Below are 5396 nucleotides of genomic sequence, written 5' to 3'. Positions count from 1 at the left end.
CAAGTTGACCAAGAATGATGCTCTTTTCAGATGGTCTGACGAGTGTGAGTTGAGCTTTCAGAATCTCAAGACTGCATTGACCACAACTCTAGTGTTGGTGTTGCCTACAAGTTCAGGATCTTATACCGTGTATTGTGATGCATCATGTATTTGGCTTGGCGTGGTATTGATGCAGGATGGTAGGGTGATTACCTACGCATCTTGGAAGTTGAAGGTTCATGAGAAGAATTACCATGATCATGATTTAGAGATGGCAGCTATTGTTCACACGCTGAAGATTTGGAGGCGCTATCTGTACGGTGTTCATTGTGAGGTCTATACTAACCATTGGAGTCTCCAGCACCTGTTCAAGCAGAAAGACCTTAATTTGAGGATGCGGATATGGTTAGAGTTGTTGAAAGACTATTATTTTATCATATTATATCATCTGAGGAAGGCCAATGCAGTGGCCGATGCATTGAGTAGGAAGGTGTCGAGCTCTGAACACACACTAAATTATGCTCGCTAATCGCATATAGTAAATTATAATATCATATCAACATGGATACTATTTAAACAATATTATCGTAGTTTGCAGTTAAATTGCTATTCAAGATGATTAACAATTGAAGTTGATGTCATTTAAAACTAAAACTAACTAATAGTGCAACTTATTGACTAATGAAAATCAATGCAAGTAATGAGCAAATGAAGTTATCAATTGGGAGAAGATAGGGTTGATAGGATAGGTGCAAGATAAATGTTTGGGAATTTACTCTAGATAATTCACTTCTAATGTTAAAGTGAGTCTCTTGAATTTACTTGGTTATTAGTTCAATTGATTAGTAAAAACTCCTCTCTCGATTAAGTCTCAACCTCACAAGAGGAACCAATTTTAAGCACGTGAAGATATGCAAGAATTTGTAGTGGATTGGTCTTTAGGATAACCTCTCTCGATTATCCTTCTAATTAAGTTTAATCAACAATTCAACTAGCCTCTTCCGATTACTAAGAAGAATTAATGACTTTAACTAACAAAATATAATGCAACAATATCACAAGTTATGCCTCTCTCGATTACATGAACAAGTGAATAAAGATGCAATAGTTAAAACATCCAAAACGATTCAATACATAAAGCTAGAGTTAATTATCCACAAACAAGTATCAATATACCAAATCCATCAAACCCTAAATAGAACTACTCCATAGATATGGATTAATTCATCATAACAAAGTTTAAATAAGAGGAAAACATAAAACGATTCAAACTCTTGTTTTGAGTGAGGATTGAATGATGAAATCCTTGTGCTTTTGCTTCTCCACATCCTCCTTAGCTTCCTTAGGTCTAAGATGTGTCAAAAGTCCAAATATTACCGTTTTCCATGTATTTATACCAAGTAGGGTCGGGCCTAGGCAAAATTCCCTTTTCCTAGCCGAAATAGGAAAACTTGCAAACTTATTGCTTTTCATGTGTCGCACTGTGCGTAGCAAAGTGCGTAGAATTAGTGCTTATCCTGACATAACCCAAAAACCCAGTCTTTGAACTTTGCTATTTTCTCACAGATTTTTACATTGATGCATCGCACAATGTGTCGCACTAGTATATTTTTTTAGCAGATTATTTTCCTTGAATTTTGACGTCTAGAAGTGATCCTTGACCCTCGAACGCGATCCCGACTTATTCCTTTAGGCTTTTACTCAGACTTCAAAGCTCCAAATAGCTCGAATTAGTTCCACAACATCTACATAGCTCGTAATCACTCCTACAAGGCATAAAATACACAATTAGTGCAAAACACTAGCAATTAAAGTTCAAACACAATCAAAGTACAGTGAATTAGAGTGCAATAAGTGACTAAAACATGAGATTATACCCTACCATCAACACCCCACACTTAAATCATTGTTCGTCCTCGAGCAATCAAACCAATCATTATATGGATACTACCTTTTTAAGCAACTCTTCAAACTCATTACACTTAGAATATTTAAAATAGACTATGCACAATAGTGTAACATCTTCACCTCAAAAATTGACTCAAAAGCACCATCAATTATTTACAACTCAGTCACTTACTCTAACATAAGTCAACAGTATTGCCTTTCCTTCATGAATCAAGTGCCCTCACACAACAATAAAGAGTAATTCCACACAAAATAAAAATTGAGAACGATTAGGAACTTCAAATAGAAAGAATTCACTACTCTCAGAAACAACATTCATATGCCACAAAAGATGAACCATAGGCTTGCCCATAGTGTACTACTCTACTAATTTGAGCTCATTCAGTCAAGGATCAAATAGAACTTTAAATGGTGGTACTGTAGGCTGCAGGACGGGTATGATACATTTAGCTATAAGAGTGACTACACCTCCCTAAATACTTTTAACGCATACAATTTAACACTCAAAACCCCACACTTATGTCAAACCATATTCCATGTCACACCCCCTTTTTTACTTCACTAACCCATTTAAAATAGATAAAGTGATTTTTGAAGTTCAAAAGGGTTTTCAGTTAGAAAGTGACAAAACATTTGTTTAAAAGAGATTTTTCTCAGAGTCGCCACCTAACATTTGGTTTCGGTGTGTCAGGTCACCATTTTAAAAAAATTGAATTTTTCCTCAAAACACATTTGACTCTAAAAACTGACTGCACCAGAAATTCTAGGTAAGAGGGCTTATTTGACTCGGGAAGAAGGTGTTAAGCATTCCCCGAGTTCGGTAACTAGTACGGTTCGTACATGATGTAGTTGGCTTTAAAGGATATTCTAACTGAGGAAATAATGCTACGAAAGAAAAATAAACACACAAGAGACTCGAGGTCGTCCCCACCTAATAAAATAAAAATAAAAATAAAAGTACTAAAAGTTCTATACTATACTAAGCTAATGCTCCATCGATGATGCTTCGACCTCATTTTACATTCACTACGGGGCATTCCCCGGATAAAAATATTTACGAAGTCTACGGGGCATTCCCCTAAGTATAAACTAAAGGAACGACCACTCACCTTGAATAAAAGAAAAGAAAAAGCCTAAAGTTTTCCTACCCGAGTGTTGACGGCCTAAACATGCTCCTACCGATCAATGCAATAAAATAAAACTAAACAAAATATTCATGTTCTAATCTCTCTTTCAAGTTAAGTGTCTAAGCCCACGACCCATTTGATAAAACAAGAATGTGAAGTTAATCCCAATTCCAAATTACTTCATCTTAAATTTCAAGTCTAATTCACAAATTAATCACTGTTCATCACATATATTATTTCATCAATTTATATCCCAAATGTATTCAACCAATGAAATTCATTCAATTAAAGAAAAGACTAACTGTAACTCAATCACAAGAAATTCAACCAAAATAACACACAATTAGCATAATAATAGAAGGAGAACGAGATGGACCTTCAATCGAACTTGAAATTCAAAAGCTCGGACTGTTTTGAAGCTCACAAGCAATAAGATTAGAAACAGAACCTCGGCAAGCAAGACTGACCGAACTTCACCGGAGAAACTCGAATCTCGCCGATGAACTCAAACTCAAATACGACCCAAACAAACTCCATAATTTCAAAATGAAATCCGAAATTTAAACAGAAGAAACAGAACATATTTTCCTTGAATTCAACCATGAACTAACTCCCAAATATAGAAACATTTTCTTGTGTTCATTCTGTCCAAAGCTCCTCTCCCTGTTCATGCATGACTTCCCCTCCCTATCTACGTGAGTGTATGGCTGGTGGGTGAAGTTTCTAGATTTAGGAGTTGGTGGAAAAAATCGTGGTGATTTTGGCAAGGAAATTGGGGGAAAATAAAAGACAAGGATATTGTTTCATTTAATAGCAAAAGATTCATCAGTGACACCATTAAAAAATGACCAGAAAGATCAAAGAATAAGAAGTTGGAGGCGGTAGATTTTTTTGGTGAAGGGCTGTGGGTGAGCCTCTGTTTCTCGTCCGTTTCTTTCTTTCTTTTAGTATGTGTGCATTGTCTTTTTTGTGCAGGGGAAGGGGCTTAGGGTTAAGGGATTGGGCTAGGGGAAAATCGGCTTAAGAAATCCGAAATTGGACTCCAACAACAACAACAATGACCAAGTATAATCTTACAAGTGAGGTATGAGGAGGGTAATATGTACGCAGACCTTACTCCTACCCCGATGGGTAGAGAGGCTGTTTCCAGGAGACTCTCGGCTCAAAAAAGCAACAGAAGCCGATATATTAGTACCATAAAAATGCATAATAAAATAACAGCAATATAAGAGATATGAAATACAGAATACGAAATACGAAATAGATGGCTGGTATAGTAAAAACTAGCAGGTAAAGCCCTGCATCAATGGACGACCAATGACATTCTTAGTCTAACTCCTAACTGGCTAGTCTCACCCTATTGTGCTGTAGAAATATTCACAACTTTCCCCTAACCTACAACCTTAATGCTCGACCTCCATAATTCCCTGTCAAAGGCCATGTCCTCAGTAATCCTAAGTCGCGCCATGTCCTGTCTGATCACCTCTCCCCAATACTTCTTAGGTCGCCCTCTACCTCTCCGCGTGCCCACTACAGCCAGTCGCTCACATCTCCTCCCGGTGCATCAGTGCTCCTCCTTTAAATGTGCCCGAACCATCTGAGTCTTACTTCCCGCAACTTGTCCTCCATGGGGGCCACACTCACCTTCTCTCGAATATCTTCATTCCTAATCTTATCCATCCTTGTATGCCCGCACATCCACCTCAACATCCTCATCTCTGCTACTTTCATCTTCTGGATGTGTGAGTTCTTTACCGGCCAACATTCAGTTCCATACAACATGGCAGGCCTAACCACTGCTCTATAAAACTTACCTTTTAGTAACGGTGACACTTTCTTGTCACACAAGACTCCTGACGCTAACCTCCACTTCATCCACCTTGGACTCCAAAGTTTAGATTTCAACTCTTAAAGTCCATCAACTAAGAAACTTCATCCTTTTCCTTTAAAATAATTTAAAATACGCTATTAAATATAAAATCAATTCCAATTAATTACAGTAAAACTATATAATAATATGTAACTTTTTTTTTGTATATTCAAATTTTATATTCAAATAAGGGTAGAGAAAAATAAGTTGAAATCATAGTAAAAATAAATATATTACTATAAATAGTAATGGTCTTAAGTACAAATAAGAAAATATGTAATGAACTATTTTTTTTTTGTATTTTCAATTTATGTTTTAAAGTTGAAGATAAAAATATACTAAAATTCCGTAAAACCAAATGGATACTAAAAATAACTCTTAAAAATCATGCGGGTAAAAAATTACGTGCTTGCAGCTGCCGTCTTTGCTTGGAAACATGAAGTGTTTTTGAGCAAAGAAGTAAGTAAGCGACGTAATTGATTTCATACCCGACGCTTATTCAAAACAAAATA

The 5396-nt window shown here is 36.4% G+C and overlaps 1 long non-coding RNA gene across 1 annotated transcript; it reads right to left on the bottom strand.

Moving 5' to 3' along the window:
* Positions 1-1159: 1159 nt before the first annotated feature.
* LOC142180314 (uncharacterized) lies at positions 1160-4026 on the bottom strand. The gene is made up of 2 exons (XR_012708747.1): positions 3391-4026; positions 1160-1745 (listed from the first exon to the last, which is right to left on the bottom strand). It is a non-coding gene; the product is annotated as an uncharacterized LOC142180314 (long non-coding RNA).
* Positions 4027-5396: the final 1370 nt, after the last annotated feature.

The sequence above is a fragment of the Nicotiana tabacum genome, chromosome 1 (assembly GCF_000715075.1).
Source record: "Nicotiana tabacum cultivar K326 chromosome 1, ASM71507v2, whole genome shotgun sequence".
Lineage (NCBI taxonomy): Eukaryota > Viridiplantae > Streptophyta > Magnoliopsida > Solanales > Solanaceae > Nicotiana > Nicotiana tabacum.
This window is presented reverse-complemented; position numbering and strand designations above follow the sequence as displayed.